At 43.3% G+C, this 17,999-nt stretch overlaps 1 protein-coding gene across 1 annotated transcript in view; it reads left to right on the top strand.

The window, feature by feature from the left end:
• Positions 1 to 17,999, top strand: part of SORL1 (sortilin related receptor 1) — a 289,661-nt gene that overhangs the window by 73,676 nt on the left and 197,986 nt on the right. The gene's annotated exons all lie outside the window — the stretch shown is intronic.

Here is a 17,999-nt window from a genome sequence, read left to right on the forward strand (position 1 = left end):
CAGTCTCTACTAAAAATACAAAAATTAGCCAGGCATGGTGGCTCATGCCTGTAATCCCAGCTACTTGGGAGAATGAGGCAGGTGAATCGCTTGAACCAGGAGGCGGAGGTTGCAGTGAGCCCACATTGCGCCACTGCAGTCCAGCCTGGGCAATAAAGCAAGAGACTCCATCTCAAAAAAAAAAAAGGAATGTGATGATTATAAAGTATAAAAAAATTGATTTTGGGGTGACTTACGAACCAATTCTAAAGGCAAATGGAAAGGGTTAGAAAATTCTTCCCTCTCAAAGTTCTAAAAATCAGTTGAGCAGTAGCAGCATCCTGAGAATGAATATGCATCGCCTCCCAGGGTGACTGATGGCCAATTCTCATTTGCACACAGTCTGATGGGCACTGTCCCAGTAGTGCAGTAACTATTACAGAGCTATTGCCTTTCCCAAAGCTGACAGTCCACTGGGGAGATAAGAAATATAAAGATATTGACATCTGTCGATAAACAAAGTAAAATAAATTAGCTCCGGTCAAATTGGCTTTTAAAACCTTTTTGCTCCTTTTACAGTGTGAGTTGATGGCACAGTAAGAGATAGTGGGGCTTTCCTTTTCATAGTCCATTTGCAAAATCCCTACATAAAGGATTTTAAAAGATCAGTTATGAGGAGAGAAAATCCCCAGATGAGGGACATACTATTTTTCCTCCCTCCCAACTTCCTCACTCCCTCAAACACCGCTGTGGTAATGGGAACCTTCCACTTGAGTCCTTTTGCCCCAAGTCCAAGAGAAATAACACGATGATTGATATTGCATTTTCAAAGTCACTGATACATAAAAATAACTTCCTAGCTATTGTCTAAATGAATGACTGCATTTTAGATTTCAGCTGACACAGGTTTGAAATCCTCTCTTTGGTTTCAGTCCCTATTTCTCTGTAGAGCTGATGTTGGCAGCTTGAGGTTTTTCTTTAGTGGTGCACCAATGACATCTCTCTCTTGCTACCTCTGTTTCTTGTCTTGGATTTTCTTCTCTAAAATCCAGAATGATTTTCCTCTTGCACTCTGCAGGATAAACCCATGCAATGTGGCTATGACATCAAGCTCCGTGCCAGGATGTGGAAGTGGGATTAGGAACACACAGGTGAAGATTTGTATGATTTTGAAAGGTTTAGCACAGCAGGAAACTGGCCTTGTTACTCAGATAAATGCTAGTGACCTATCAAATGCGGGATTAAGTTATTAAAGTTTGCTCCCAAAGGCAATATGGAAAGATGGAGGGACTCAGGCTGTGGTTATAGTTCTCCTGAGGAATGGACAGATGTGTGCAGATACATGCTGCAAAACCAGATTGCCTTTCCATGCCATTGAGAGGCCTCTTAAGGAATGTCCGATGAATATTAAGAGAGAACTCAATAAATGTGCATTATGAAAAAGACAGAGTTACTTAACACATTATAGCCAGCTGAAGCCTAATATTGAATTAAAACCCCACGTTACCAGTCACTAAAGAGAGGAGTCTAGAGTACAACAGTTAGAAAACTAAGCCAAAGACTTAGGAAGGTGCTACTGAATATTCTCACTGCTATTGTGATCAGTGGCTGAGCACCTGGCAATTCCAGGGTATGCCAGTAAGTCTGCAAAGAGGGGAGGCTTGGTGCTTAGTTTCTAAAACTTACCTGGGAAGCAATTGTGAATTAATCAGTCATTATAATCCATGAGCATACAATATTTCATGGCATTGTGTTGAACTGTTTTGTGACTGTATCAGCTTTGGGATGTAAATATTTAAAGAACACCAACTGTATCCACTTCATCTCAATTGCCAGTATTTAGTGTAGATTCTACAAAGATGCGTACACAAAATTACCTGATTTTGCTGACTTTACACAGGTCAGTAAGCTCAACTGAAAAGTTAGAAAAAACACAACCTCTTACTTCAATAAAATAAATTATGGTAGCCAACAGTGCTTCACAGATTTGTCATATGAGTTACCAGTAAAAAATATCTCTCCCTGACGACTGAGCAATGGACTCAAATCCCCATGTCGGTCACCTCTTTTCTAATTATCATTAAGCATGACTTAGCTGGATGAACCTCAGCTCAGAAGGAAGCATTAAAGCTCAGACATTGAGCATGACAACTAGGGTGGAAATGTCCTAAAATTGGGCAGTGGCCTGAATATATTGTAGGTCTTCTTTAAGAATTATAAGAGGCAAGAGGAATTGAAGCAGCACCTAAAAGGAAATGAAGGGTTAACCTGAAGCCTACTAAGGATGATAGCAAGGAAAAATGACACTCTAGAAAAGCAAATGGTTCTACCAACAACCAGCCAATATCAATTTTCCAGGTCTCAGAGGCTCAGAGAAACATGGACCAAGACTGTATGAGCAAAGAAACCATATCTTAGGCATGGCAAAGAGAAAATTAGGTAAAGATCAAAGGGAAGGAAGAGATTTTTGACTCAGAGAGAGGGAGAAGGGAGAGAGAACTTTTGGTTGGTGTCTTATCTGTCTGCATATGTCCATGGTACCTAGCATATTGCTATAAATGTAGTCAAGGGTCAATACATGCTGTTTGGTTGAATGGATGGATAAGATTTTTGGTAGTTGAGAAACTTTGAAAGAATGATGGATGCTTTCCCATTTTTCCTAAATTGTGTCCCTGATAGCAGAATTTGCCATCTGCAGATATTATATCTCAAGCTGCTTAGTGGTGAAATGGCTTAGGTAAGAGATACTTGATATTTTTTGGCTTAGGCAGTTTTTGTTAATATGTACATACACTTAAGTCATTATTTTATTCTTGATCTTTTTTTTTTTTTTCAAACAAAGTAGTGTGTGGGTTACATGCTATTAATCTTGATTTAAGCAAGTCATTATTTTCCAATAATAAGTTTTTTTAATGGTGCTAAAATATACACAATATAAAGTTTACCATCTTAACTCCTTTTAAGTGTAGAATTCAGCAGTGTTAAGTATATTCACATTGTGCAAACAGTCTCCAAAATGTTTTCATCTTGCAAAACTGAAACTATACCCATTAAACAACAACTCTATTCCTTCTGCCTCCAGCCTCTGGCAACCATCATACTACTTTCTGTCTCTATGGACTTAGTTACTTTCAATACCTCATATAAGTGAAATCATATGGTATTTGTTCTTTTTGTGACTGGCTTATTTCACTTAGTACAATGTCGTCAAGATTCATTCATGTTGCAGCATGTGACAGGATTTCCTTTCTTTTTTTAGAGACAGGGTCTTGCTCGGTTGCTCAGGCTGGGTGCAGTGGCATGATCATAGGTCACTACAGTTTCCAACTCTTGTGCTCAAGCAATGCTCCCGCCTCTGCTTCCTGAGTAGCTAGGACTACAAGCACGTGCCACCATGCCTGACTAATTTTTTAAAATTTTGTAGAGACAGGGTCTCACTTTGTTGCCCTGGCTGGTCTCAAACTCTTGGCTTCAAGCAATCTGCCTGCCTCGACCTCCCAAAGTGTTGGGATTACAGGCATGAGCCACCATGCCTGACTAGATTTCCTTTCTTTTCAAGGCTGAATAATATTTCTCCGTTTGTATGTAGCACATTTTGTTCATCCATTCTTCCATCCATGGACAGCTGAGTGGCTTCCACCTATTAGCTATTTTGAATAATGCTACTATGAACATGGGTGTACTAATCTCTCTTCAAGACTATGCTTTCAATTCTTTTGGAATATATACTCAGAGGTGGTATTGCTGGATTATATGGTAATCTTATTTTTAATTTTTTGAAGAACCTCCATATAGTTTTCCATAACTGCTGCACCATTTTACATTCCCACTAAGATTGCACAAAGGTTCCAATTTTTCCACATCTTCACCAACACTTATTTTCTATTTTTCTTGACAGTAGACATCCTAATAGTGTGAGATATTGATCTATTTCTTATGCTTCACCACAAACTAGCTAAGGTTGAAACTCTCTTCATTTAATAGGAGCAAGGAATGCAAATGGGACTCTATAGTGGATCCTCAATAAAGGTAGAAACATTCCAGCGGTTCCCCATCTCACCCACAGTCAAATCCAAATTTCTTATAATGATCTTCTAAGGCCCTATAAGACCTGGCCCCCACTACCTCTCTGGCCTCACCTCCCACTGTGCACCCCTCCATCACTCCACTCTACCCACACAGGCCTCCCTGCTGCTCCAGGAACACAACAAGCAGGGCCTTTGCACTTACAGTTCCTTTGCCCAGGATGCCCCCAGATATGCAGGTGGTTTACTTCCTCACCTCCTTCAGCTTTCCAATCAAATGTCACCTTATCAGAGAGGCTTTGACTAACCACCATATATACAACAGCAAACCACCTCCTATACATTCACACACACTGTCTCTTAATTCTTTACTCCTCACATCGCTTTATTCATAGCACTTATCACACATGAGAAGTCTGGCACATGATTGGTATCCAACATATATCTGTTGAATGAATGAATCAATGAATCAATCAACCAATCAGTCAAAGATAAAGCACACATTCCCTTTTGTTCTCAATCTTGCTTTTCTCTCAGTTCCTCCCCAGAATTCCCCCTGGATAGAAGAAATTGGCCACTGAAAGACACACAAACCTGTTCTGCAAAAAGTTACACACCCCTGCCCCCGATGGTTCTCCTCCTGAGAACCTTCATCTGAGTCAATGGCACGATCATCTGGAAGCATGGAGTCAACTCTTCTCTCTCCCCCTGATGCCCTACTCTCAGTGCATCAGCAAGTGCTACAGTGTCAACCTCCAGAACATACATGACTGTCCCCTTCTCCAGACTATTCTCTCAGCCACTATTCCCTCTCATTTAGTCTCTTAGCTGGTGTCCTGTCTTCTGTTCTTGACCGACTCCTACCCAATTTGCACACAGTTGCCAGAGAGGGATTTTAATATTTGTCCCTTCCAAATCTCAGGTTGAGATGTAATCCCCAATGTTGGAGATGGGGCCTGACAGTAGGTGTTTGGGTCATGGGGGCAGATCCCTCATGGCTTGGTGCTGTCCTCATTATAGTGAGTGAGTGCTTGTGAGATCTGGTTGTTTAAAAGTGTGTGGCGTCTGGGCATGGTGGCTCATGCCTGTAATCCCAGCACTTTAGGAGGCTGAGGTAGGAAGATCACTTGAGACCAGGAGTTCAGGACCAGACTGTGCAAGGTGGTGAGACCTTGTCTCTATAAAAAAATCAAGAAAATTAGATGAGCATGGTGGCATCCACCTGTGATCCTAGCTACTCGGGAGGCTGAGCAGGGGGAGTTGCTTGAGCCTGGGAGGTCAAGGTTGCAGTGAGCCAAGACCATGGCACTGCACTTCAGCCTGGGTGACAGAGGGAGACCCAGTCTTAAAAAAAAAAAAAAAAGTACGTGGCACCTTGTCCATACCTTCTCTCTTGCTCCCGTTCTTACTGTATGACATGCCTGCTACGCCTTCACCTTCCACCATGATTGGAAGCTTCCTGAAGCCTTTGCTAGAAGCAGATGCTGGCACCATGTTTCTTATACTGTTTGCAGAACTGTGAGCCCATTAAGTCTCTTTTCTTTATAAATGTACCAAGCCTCAGATACTTCTTTATAGCAACACAAGAACGGCCTAATACAACTACCCTGCCTAAAAGCACTTCAATGTCTACCCAAATTTCCTATTATAGGCCCCAGAATTCTGTGGGCTGCCGTTCTGTTCACCTCTTCACATTCATCCATTGTCACTATATTAGGCCATTTAATTGGTCAAGAGGATTAATTGGCTCATGGTTCTGCAGGCTGTATAGGAAGCATGGTGCTGGCACCTGCTCAGCTTCTAGGGAGGCCTCAGGAAGCTTCCAATCACGGCAGAAGGCAAAGGGGGAGCAGGCAGGTCACATGGCAAAAGTAGGAACAAGTGAGAGAGAAGAGAGAGAGAATTGGAGGGGGTGAGGTGCCACACACTTTTTTTTTTTTTTTTTTTTTGAGACAGAATCTTGCTCTGTCGCCAGGCTGGAGTGCAGTGGCGCAATCTCGGCTAATTGCAACCTCTTGAACTGCCTCCTGGGTTCAAGAGATTCTCCTGCCTCAGCCTCCCAAGTAGCTGGGACTACAGGCACATGCCACCACACCCAGCTAATTTTTGTATTTTTAGTAGAGACGGGGTTTCACCATGTTAGGGTTTCACCTTGTTGGCCAGGACGGTCTTGATCTCTTGACCTCATGATTCACCCACCTCGGCCTCCCAAAGTGCTGGGATTACAGGCGTGAGCCACCAAGCCCCGCCACACACACTTTTAAACAATCAGATCTCCTGTGAACTCAGAGCTAGAGCTCACTCATCACCAAGAGGATGGCCCAAGCCATTCATGCAGGATCTGCCCCCAGGATCCAAACACCTCCCAGCAGGCCCCACCTCCCACAGTGGAGATTACATCTCAACAGGAGATCTGGGTGGGGACAAATATTCAAACTATATCAGTCACTTTCCCCAGCTTCCTTTGCTCCAGCCCCACTGAGTTTTGTTTAACTTCTTAGGTGCTAAATTCCTTCTGGCCTGAACCTTTCCTACTTGCTTCCTCTTGCCCATTTGTGTGGCTGGTTCCTAAAGACCATTCTTTAGATGTCGACCCGAATGTCACCTTCTTAGAGAGGCATTGAACAGTCCCATCTGTCCAAAGGAGGTTGCTCATGTTTTTCCTTCTTCGTGTTGGTGTGTGTACCAAAATCTCTTTAATTCCCTGTCATTGGACTTTTTTTTGTTTTACTAATATTTAGACATTGTAAACTATGCTTTAAGCAATATCTTTGTACCTCTATCTCTGATATAATTATTTCCTTAGGAGAAAGTCCTAGAAATGGAATTGCGAGGTATGGGATTATTAATGTTCTTAAGGCTTTAAGATGTTGTCTTTGAGTAGGATCTGTTACATCTTGCATCCTTACAAATTCCCCTAAGCTTCAGTGTTCCTCGCAGGACAAGCCGTCCAGGAGGCCGCGGTCAGCACTCCTGCCTGGTCTGTGGCCTTCAGGCGATTCAGGGCCAGCTGCAGGGCCTGGAATTCAAACATTCTCTTGGCAACACAGAGGCAGTCTGGAATACCCTTTTCTTGAAAGATATTTTCACCAGAAGTCCAAATGGCAGCAAGCCCTCTGCCATTATCTGAAAATCTGTTCTGGTTCAAGGAGTAGTTGATTGCTAAACTTCTGGGAAATTGTGTCTAGCCCGGATTCGCGCTTCACCATGGAATCCAGTCCCTTCTCGAGGGCTTCGCCCATGCTCCCTGTGGTCTCTGAGTCACCCTCCTTTTCCACAATTTCATGTGTAATCTTATTTTCTGTTTCTGCTACAATGTCAAATTCTGGAAAAAAAAAAAAAAAAAAAAAAGACCTGCATCGTGCAAACTCCTATTGTGTCCGAGCCTGCTCCTGTCTCAATCTCCAGTGTGGCATCCATGCTCCTTACGGCAGTAATGTGCCTGTGACATCGGATGCAGGTTGGGGACCCTCAACATCCACAAACCCTGCGGAGATGGGACCACACTGGAGAGCCACACATTCTCCTGTTTCTGGAGGAGGCTTCTCTGAAGGCAGCTCACATGAGTAAAGTGAGTAAAAGTCACTTTTTCAGGTCGCAGTCCCGCGCAAGGGGCAGAAGGGGCGGCGGCGCCTGCAAACGCCGCGGGAGGGCGAGCATGCGGTCGCAGAGCTCTAGGACCAGGTCCCGGCCCAGCAGCGCCCGGCCCAGCCCGGCCCAGCCCGGCCCGCCCATCTCCCGCGGAAACTTCCAGCTGCGCAGCCGCCGCGCCGGCGCCTCCCCGGCAGAGCTCCGCTAAGTGCGGCCGGCGTGGGTGCTGGGCGTTGGGCACCGGCCCATTTTCTATCATACCACCCTGTTTGTTTCCTCAGGAACTTCACAATTAGTAATTAGTTTATTTGTCACCTCACTTGCTTATTGTCTATACCTACAATAAACTGTAGCTCCCTAAGGTGGTGGTGACATCTGATTAGTTTATTATTGCATCCCAGTGCCCTGACATATTATTCATATTTATATGAATAATGTACAGAACGGATATATGTATAGAATAATGTATAGAATGAATGAAAACGATAGATGGATGGATGGACTGATGAATAGACGGATGGATGAAGAGTGATGTGAGGTATTCACATCTGACTCTTCTTGGCACTACCCTACCGTGAGAAGAGCTTCTCTTGAATCTGATGAGAATTTGGTGAAAACAAAGGGCAGGCAAAACTGTACTAGCTCCTGGACTCTCCCACAGCTAGGGAGCCCTGGAATGTCTCCCCACAGAGCTCACCCATGGCCCATCCATTCTCTACAGAGCCTTGGGGTTTGTTTCTCCACAGTAGTTCAGCCCCCCTCGCTGATCAGAGCAGAAAACCGATGTTCAGAAAAGAGACTTGATAAGCTTGTAAACACAGAGTTCATTTGTAGGAGAGAGAATTATATGCAACAGTCATTAACTTTAGCCACCCCTAAGTCACTTTGAGTTGACCTCAGTGTATTTGGCTGTCACTCTGTGGATGGCCTCGTCCAGGCTCGCGAGGATCAAGGCAACATAGCGAGGCTCACCAGTTTAGTCTACATCTCATCCCACCACTTACCAGACTGTGCCTGGTGGCAGAAGCCTGTGGGGTCGGGGTGTGGAGAGGCTTGCCAGGGCTTGCTCATCTTCAGCTGGTTATTGGGAATCCGCTGGTGGAAGTGTCAATCCAGAAGGGAAAGCTGAGTGGAGAATGAACCCTGGAGTCAGCAACATGGAGCGCAGGGTCTGGGCTTGGAGTAGACCTTAGAGATAACCCACTCCCTATGTCCTCTCAGAACCAAGGGAGTTATACGTGGGGGACTTTGGAACGGAGAAGTGGGTCAACGTTGACAATGAAGAGGTAAAGACAGCAAAGATGCGAAAATGAAGAGGTAGGTCAAGAAGCCGCGTGTTCATGGGCCAAACCTTTCACTTGGGCCCTGAGCAATGCCTCTCTGGGTCATGGGGACATCTTAGAAAACTTATCAGGCTAGAGAAATTGCACCTTCTCTCCTAGTGCCCTTTGTCACTACCACGTCCAGCAGTGGCTGCTCTTTTATCCCTTCCTTTAATCTTCTCCTCATCCTCTAAGCAAACCCTGCTCTTCAGAGAGTAACAGTGTCAGTGATGTATGTCTTAGCACGACTGGACCCTCCCAAACTCTAATTGATGGGTAGTGTCTGTCTAGAGAGCCCTGTGTTGAGAGTTCTGAGGCATGCAGTGGGCTGAGTGGGACACTCTACTCCAACCAATTTATGGTGTCAATCACGGGTAGGGGAAGGATCAGTGAAGGGATGTATGGCCAGGTATTTATTATGCCTGGCAGAGTGAATGTATTTAAGTTCATTGTTACTTACCCCAAGATTATTTGTGACTGCAACCTTATTTCTTTTACTTTCTTTCTTTTTTTTGTTTTTCTGTTTTTTTGGTTTTTTTTTTTTTTTGAGACAAGGTCTGACTCTGTCATCCAGGCTAGAGTGCAGTGGCATGATTTTGGCTCACTGCAACCTTTGCCTCCCAGGATCAAGCAATCCTCCCACCTCAAGTAGCTGGGCCCACAGGCTACACCCAGCTGATTTTTGTACTTTTTTTTTTTTTGGTACAGACAGGGCTTTGCCATGTTGCCCAGGGTGATCTTGAACTCCTGGGCTCAAGTCATCCACCTGCCTCAGCCTCCCAAAGTGTTGAGATTATAGGTGTGAGCCACTGTGCCTGGCCTCAATCTTATTTCTAATTTGGCATAAAAGGCTTTTGTCTTCTGGAAAAGAATTTCAGATGTCAACAACAGATGAAAAAGATATTTCATGGACTCAGTAGCTTCTGCAATCGTATCACTAAGGAAACAAATACTTTTAAAAAGATCTACAAGCATCCTTAAGTGTTTTTGAATACATATCTTATTGAATTATCACACGAGCCCTAAAGAATTTATTATTTTTTCATGTAAGAAAATTAAGCTTTAAAAAAATTAACTTTTCCCCCATACCGCTAGTATCAGCAGAGCTCAAATTTCACTTCAGCTCTGGCAATTTGCAGGGCCCAGGATCTTTTATTATACCAGTAAATAAGATCTTCTTTTGTCTTTGCTTAAAGCAGTCCTGGGGATGAGGGCAGAGGGAAGGAATGGCTACACAGAGACAGAAGACATCCCTGCCCAAGAACACACTCACATCCCAAGACTCAGGAAACTTTAAATCCATATATGAATGAGAGAAGGTGAACCTAACTGGAACTGTATCCACAGCTATTGTTTATATATTAAAGAAATACATAATTAGTCTTGGGAGTGATTAATCAAGGATGACTTCCTGGAGGGAATAATTTCAGATTAGAGTTTTGAAAGATGCCAGCAGGGAGAGGATTCTGAGAACAGAAAAATGAGAATCTCATTCATAATTTCATTAGTTCTAGCTTTTCAGATGGGCCATGTATGCAAATGTGTTTGAATGTGAGAAGCTGTATAAAGAAATCACCTTTTATTTCTTTGGAAATTTCTGTTATGTTCTGTTTAAATGGCTGAAACTCTAGGGGGGCCTGCTAAGGTTATTAAAAAGAAATTGGTCATTAAATTTAAACTGTCTAGTAGATGAATTTAAAAAGCCAGCTGTCAGAAAACCCCCTCACTTAAAAATAAGGGGCATCATGGAGTTATCACAGAGGAATTATGAATAATATGGCTGTCATCCCTCTACTTTCTGTCTTTTTGGTTTTTACCCCAATGAAGAGAAGAGGAAATTAGGGAACTGAGAGTATGAAAGAATAAACATGGCTGATGTAATTACATAATCTGCGTCAAGACACCTTCTTTTTCTGTCTCACAGGTGTGTCTCTCGTTACTAGCTGGGGAGGTAAGGAGGGCAAGTTGGGGAGGTGGTACAGTTGAGTGACCCTCTGACTTAAAAAATCTAAATTGCAATGTCTGTGCAGATTGTCTTCATCATCTATTGGTCCACCATGAAGTGCAAAGAGTCCTCAGAGGATGACCCCTGACCCTTGACCCCTGTCCTCAATGCCCACCATGGCATCAAACCCTCAGTGTTCCTTTCCTGTACTAAATGTATACCAAAACACCATGGGTTTTTTTTTTTTTTTTTTTTTCTGAGACAGAGTCTTGCTTTGTCACCCAGACTGGAGTACAGTGGTGTGATCTCAGCTCACTGCAACCTCCGCCTCCTAGGGTCAAGCAATTCTCATGCCTCAGCCTATAGAGCAGCTGGGATTACAGGTGCTCACCACCACGCCTGGCTAATTTTTGTATTTTTCATAAAGACTGGGTTTCACCATGTTGCCCAGGTCGGTCTCGAACACCTGGCCTGAAGTTATCCACCCGCCTTGGCCTCCCAAAGTGCGGGGATTACAGACATGAGCCACCAGGCCCGGCATGAGCCACTGCGCCTGGCCATGGATGTTAAAACAGCCTTATATTGAAGAGTTTAGAAAAGTATTCTAGCCAGATGGAGTTGGGGGCTGTTTGGGATGGCTGTGCCTCAAGCCTTCCTTCTGGGAAGTGTCCTTCCCCCACATCTGCTGATTACTGTGGGCGCATGACTCCAGTTGACCGACCAGAATACCCCATCATCCTGGATATAGAACACTGGGGCATGTGACCTCAGCAGAATCCTCGTCGGGGACTGATATGGACTGAATGATGTGGTGGGGAGAGAAGGTTCTCTCTTTTCTCTTTAAGGATGGTATAAGCCAGGGACAATTGGTGATCATCTTTGGGTCATACGGACAAAATCTGAGTGAAGCCAATGGAACCAGCTACCTATAGAACTAAGAGGTGACAAAAAAATAATAGTCCTTATAATTTGAAATCCTAGACTCAGCCAGGCCTGAAGTTAGATCACCTCTAGAACTCTTGGTTATATAAGTCATTACATGTCCTTTATCACTTCAGCTAGTTTTAGTCTCTACCCCTTACATCTAAAAGACTACTGGCTAGTATAGAGGCAAGCAGACACAGGTAGAGATAAAGGGTTGTGCCTCTTTTAGATAATTTGCTCCTTTGTACCTTTTACAAAGGGCTGGATCTTACTGCTTATGCTTTCGGAGGGCATCCCTCATGGACATTCCTTTCTTCCAATCTTCTCTCTCATTTTTATTCTCCTTTTAACCTCTTCTCCTTCTGCTTCCCCATCCAACCTCCCTTTCTGCTGGAATCTACCACCTTCCCTGGAGAAATAGTCAAATTTCAGTCTCCTTAAGTTTTTTCTTATATATGGTTAAGTTTCACATTCTCAAGCTCCATGAGGTATCAGTGGCTTGACTCATGTACTCAGTACTGCTGCTCTGCAGCCAGGAGGGGAGGGTTCTGGTGTTAGGGTCCACTGGCTCTCCCAGGAAAGGAAGCAGTTTAAGCTTAAGTCCTGAGGATAAGGAAAGGAAGTAGAAGGAGAGCAGCATTTCCCTCTGGGCCATGGGTGCCTTACTCTCTGTAACCAAACACAGGTCACGAATTCAAGGAGTAATGGTCATAAAAACGTTTATCTGGTCTAAATAAGAAATTCATATTCCTCTATTATCATAAATTTGACACTTTGAGAGCAATAATCCTGACTCATTTCGTTAAGAAAGCATTTTTCCTTTCTGAGTTGTCTCTCTAGTGGATATTCATCTCTAAATTGCCAGATAATAAACAGCTCCGGACCTAGACACTTCTTCCTAACCACTTGTTTCCCTGGCTTATGTTGCTGGTGTAGGGTAAAGGTGAGAGGTTGGATTAGGAAGCAAAGTTGCAGTTGCTCTATCACTATATTAAAAATATATCTAAGATCTCGTTTGGGAGTGTGAGGATTGAAACAGTCAAGAAAACTTGCTCGAGATAGCTTTTGACAGCAAGCTGACCAATGCTTAAAAATCAGGGCTGGATGCAGTGGTTCACACCTGTAATCCCAACACTTTGGGAGGCTGAGGCAGGAGGATTGCTTGAGGCCAGGAGTTTGAGGCCAGCCTTGGCAACATAGTGAGACCCCATCTCTACAAAAAAATTTAAAAATTCAGTTAATGTAGGGGTAGGTGCCTGTAGTTCCAGCTACTCTGGAGGCGGAGGCAGGAGGCTCACTTTAGCCCAAGAGTTGGAGGCTACAGTGAGCTATGATCATCACACTGTACTCCAGTCTGGGTAATAAAGCAAGACCCCATCTCTTAAAGAAAAAATCAGAACTTAAAACAACCTTACATGTGCTTAGGAAGATTTTTGACTCCAAGAAAAAATTCAGGAAGAATTTAGAAGGGTCTATTTCTATTTAAGAAATCCAAAGGTAGTTTGAAAAGTGACTGAGAATAATTAAAAGATAGGGGGAAAGAATAAAATTATTTCTAGGTATTCACACTTAACTATTATCTGTATATTAGTTAACATTCATATAGCTGGTAACGATGTGCCAGGTACTGTTCTAAGTACTTTAAAAATATTAACCCATATAGGATGGGCGCAGTGGCTCTCGCCTGTGATCCCAGCACTTTGGGAGGCCGAGGCGGGTGGATCACCTGAGGTCAGGAGTTCGAGACCAGCCTGGCCAACATGGTGAAACCCCATCTCTACTAACAATACAAAAAATTAGCCGGCGTGGTGGCGAGCATCTGTAATCCCAGCTACTCAGGAGGCTGAGGCAAGAGAATCGCTTGAAACCAGGAGGCAGAGGTTGCAGTGAGCACCATTGCACTCCAGCCTGGGCAACAAGAGCAAAACTCCATTTAAAAAAATATATATATCTATATTAACCCATATAATCCTCATGACAAATCTCTGAGATAATTTAAAGTATATCATTATTTTGACTTACTAATAGCAGTGGTATCAAGATAATGAGAAGACAAGCCACATACTGGAAGCAAATTTTTATAAATGACATATCTGATAAAGAACTGCCACATAAAAATAAAAAGAACACTTAAAATGCAACAATAAGAAAATGAACAACCCAACTACAAAATGGACAAAAGATCTGAACAGATGCCTCACCAAAGAAGATATACAGTGCACAAATAAGAATGTGAAAAGATGCTCAATATCATGTCATTATGGAATTGCAAATTAAAACTAATAGCAATAATAATAGCTAGCATTTTTCAAATGCCCACAGTACTCATACTTTATGAATCTCATTTAACCTTCACGACACCTGTAAGAAGTGGGCACTCAATTATCATGACGATTTTATAGATGAGAAACCCAAGACTTGGAGAGGTGAAGTAACTTTCCAAAGGCCACAGTTAATGGATGTGAATCCCTATCTGTCTCATCTTAAAGCCTGTGCACTGAATTACTGTACTATAGCCTATTAATATTTAGTCACTTTTAATAATTTACTGTTTTTATACAGTTTTAGTTTTACATTCTTACACAATTGAGTGAAAAAGTAAGCTTATCTAACACCTATACATATTTAACAAGGTTATTACCCAGGCATTACCGTTCATCTGCAGGGAGCTTGTTCAAATTGGCAGCATAGTACCTAGGACAAATTTAAGAGCTTTGGAAAGTTCTCTTTGTGGCCGGGTGTGGTGGCTCACATGTGTAATCCCAGTCCTTTGGGAGGCCGAGGCGGGCAGATCACTTGACCTCAGGAGTTTGAGACCAGCCTGGCCAACATGATGAAATCCCGCCTCTACTAATAATACAAAAATCAGCCGAGCATGGTGGTGCGTGCCTGTAGTCCCAGCTACTTGAGAGGCTGAGGTGGGAGAATTGCTTGAACCAAGGAGGTGGAGGTTGCAGTGAGCTAAGATTGCACCACTGCACTCCAGCCTGGAAGACAGACTGAGACTCCGACTCAAAAAAAAAGAAAACAAAAAACAAAACAAACAAACAAAAAAAACTATTTGCAATAATCTAAACTAATAAAGTTGTAGGATAAAATCACAGTCTTGGGGGGCAGTTGTTCTGATCTTCGTTTCCATACTGTCAGTTTGACAGATGTTGGCTGAATAGCAGAAGTGTTCTGAGATGGCATATGCAATTGGATATTTTAACACGAATTTTAAAAAGCTATGATTTATAAAGTGTGCAAAACTTACACGAGATAATGCAGTATTCTGGGCTAAGAGTGGGGGAAACTCTTACCAACCCGAGCCTGAAGAGACCAGAGGAAGGGGCAGTTACTGAAACCCAGAGAGGACAGCTGGATGGAAGAAAACGGCCCCACAGGGGCAGGCCTTCAGTAAAGGGACATAGCTAACCCATAACTATCTGGAAGGCAGGAAAGTAGGGGAATAACTACCCTGCTCTCCTTTCTTTGCCACACTATGATCTCCTCGCAGTGCCTCCAATTGGCCAAAGCCAACTGGAAGCCAAGTGCCAGTCTCCTGAAGCACAGGGCAGGGCAAGAAAGGATGAAGACTGGCTTAAAGGAAAATGGGCAACATCCAGAAAACTGATAATGGCCCAAATCAGTGCAGGTGCTTTGATAAAATGGAATTTCTGAGCCTGGTAAATTAAAATCCAGCTCCTGGATCTGGGGAATCCTCATTAAGTGTGGTTACCTAAGTAGTTGGGCAGCCTGACTATTATAATCCTCTCTCAATCTCTCTCTCCATCAATTACATTTAAAGAGGCCTCTGGCTGTGACACCAGCCCACAGCTTTGGTTCCCTTTGTGTTCTTCCTTACTCAGCTGGCACAACTGCTGAAGTGCAGAGTGCAGACAAACCCTCCGAGCTGCTGTTGTAGCAAATGGCTTCCTCCTGTTAGGAAATTTCACAAACCCATCTGCTCAACAGACATCCTTCCTGAGGTAGGATTGGAAAGGTTACAAACATAAGCAAAGGACAGAAAACTGGGTTCCCATTTCTGGGCTTGTGCAAAGTACATGTGATTGTTGCATAGACAAAAAGAAGGGATGCTAGAGGGCAGAAAGCTGTTCACATGTTGGCCCAGTTCATAGTCTCCTGTCTTTACCTTTCCTTCAAAAGTTCTTGGGGCTCGTGTTAGGCACAAATGGCCCGTCCCTTTTTCCTGTACTTGCAGGTGATCTCACATGGCTCACCTTGACCATGATGCCCCACTGCAGTGCCTTGCTCAGCTCTGTCCTCTGATAACGCCCTGTGCACTGGCTCTTTCCCTTTGCTCTGTCCCTTTCCCTTTGCTCTGTCTACTTGTCCTGAGTCTCATTTCTCTTATCTGGTTGAAAGAAATGCAAAGAGATAAAAAGAAAAAACATGTCAATGTACTATTACCTGTCAATTTTCAATTTACTTGGTTGCTAACAGAGTGATGTAGTTCTCACTGTGTGTTCTGCAGAGCCCTAGGGATTGGCAGAGTTAAGCAAGCAGGGCTTTGGAAACCCTGGGCCACCCGCAGCCTCAGTACCATATATCTGCTTTGTCTGTTTCATACATTGAGGTTCCATGTCAGGTTTTAATTGTAATAAATCTAGTTCTGCTGCTTGAAATTTTCAAATGGTTGTAAACCACTGGCTAGATCTCCAACGGTACTTCTCTTTTGTCAGGGGATTAGGGATATCATGATCACAAATCGACTGAGGAGCAATGAAGTGGTTAAGGGCACGGGCTCTGGAGCTCAACTGCCTGTGTTCATATCTGAGCTCTGCCCTCTACCAGCTTTAGGACAAGAGCTTGAAGACCTCCCACACCCCAGCTCAGTGATCTATGATGTCTTGGGCTACAACTCAGGATTGAGGAGAGGCTCTTGAGCAAGAGCCATATTCTGGGTTCTCACAACTCCTCTTTTGAAATAAAGGTTGTCCAGTAAGCCAGTCACATGTACACAAGAAGAAGAGGAGAGGGAGGAGAAATGAGTTCCTCATAGGTGCTAAATATATTAGACATGGTTTTAGTTGATTTAGGCAAAATGACCACGGGGAGAAGACTGTTACACAACTTCAGCATAACAGTGCTATGGTTTCCTGCTCCTGTTTCCCATGTCTATCAGATTTGTTCCTTGCATTTTCCTTGGCTAAACCACAGCTTCATATTCCACTATGCTCTATGGTCTGCTGCGATTATGCCTTAATGAGGACAAACCCATTTCCTGATCTCTTTAATGAATATTTGCTTCTTGACCCCCCATGTCCCCTCATTAATCTCCCCTCATATGGCTCCAGGCTGCACTGCTAGAGGAACCTGACAACTCTCAGACAAACAGAAGATGCACTAGAATATTTTAAGTTCTTACTGCAGTGGTTTCTGCAGCCTCCTGCTTTCACTGAAATTATAAGTATAAATGGAGCCTTATCTCACCCATGAATGATAAAACAAAAGTAGGGAGGACTCAGATGAAATACAAAGAAGAATGTTCTTGCTGCAGATATTAGAGGCAGTGAGACAGGTTACTGAGGAATGCTGCAGACCTCTCTTCCCAGTAATACTAAAAATAATGGGAAAGGAGTTAGCCAGTTTGGGGTGGCTGAGGTACCTGGAACCAAGAAACAGGGCTAAATGATTTTGGCAATTCCTTTCTGGGACTTACTAGAGCCTAGTGAGCAAGAATATGGACTTTGGAGTCAAATAGACCTGGAAATGAGACCCAGTTCTAGTACTTCCTAGCTGTGAAATCTTGGGCACACTACTTAGCCTCTGTACAGAGAGTCACAATGAGGATTAAATAAGATGAATGGACAAAGTGTTTAGCATAGGATCTGACTCCATAGAGAGTGATCAGTAAATACTAGCTTTAGCACTTAGCCTGGGGTTTTATTCACCCATTTTCTTTCAACCCACCATGTTCCATGTCATCTGCACAGACCCATTCTTATGCAACCACTGAGTTGAATTCTTTCTCATCTAGCTCCAAAATGGCAAGTCTCCAAGTGTGAACAAGTTTGGCAATCTCAACTGGTTCTCTTATTAATCAGCTGGGATTGAAACTTCTGACTTAATTCTAAGTAGTATAGTTTTCACAGAAATGACTCAGGTCATATTCTGTCATTCAGTCTACCTCATGTAGAACCTGATGAAGATGCTACTGTTGATGACTTGGTTGTTTCTCTTCATTCTTCAAGCCCAGATTCCCCTGTT

The sequence above is a fragment of the Symphalangus syndactylus genome, chromosome 3 (assembly GCF_028878055.3).
Source record: "Symphalangus syndactylus isolate Jambi chromosome 3, NHGRI_mSymSyn1-v2.1_pri, whole genome shotgun sequence".
Taxonomy (NCBI): domain Eukaryota; kingdom Metazoa; phylum Chordata; class Mammalia; order Primates; family Hylobatidae; genus Symphalangus; species Symphalangus syndactylus.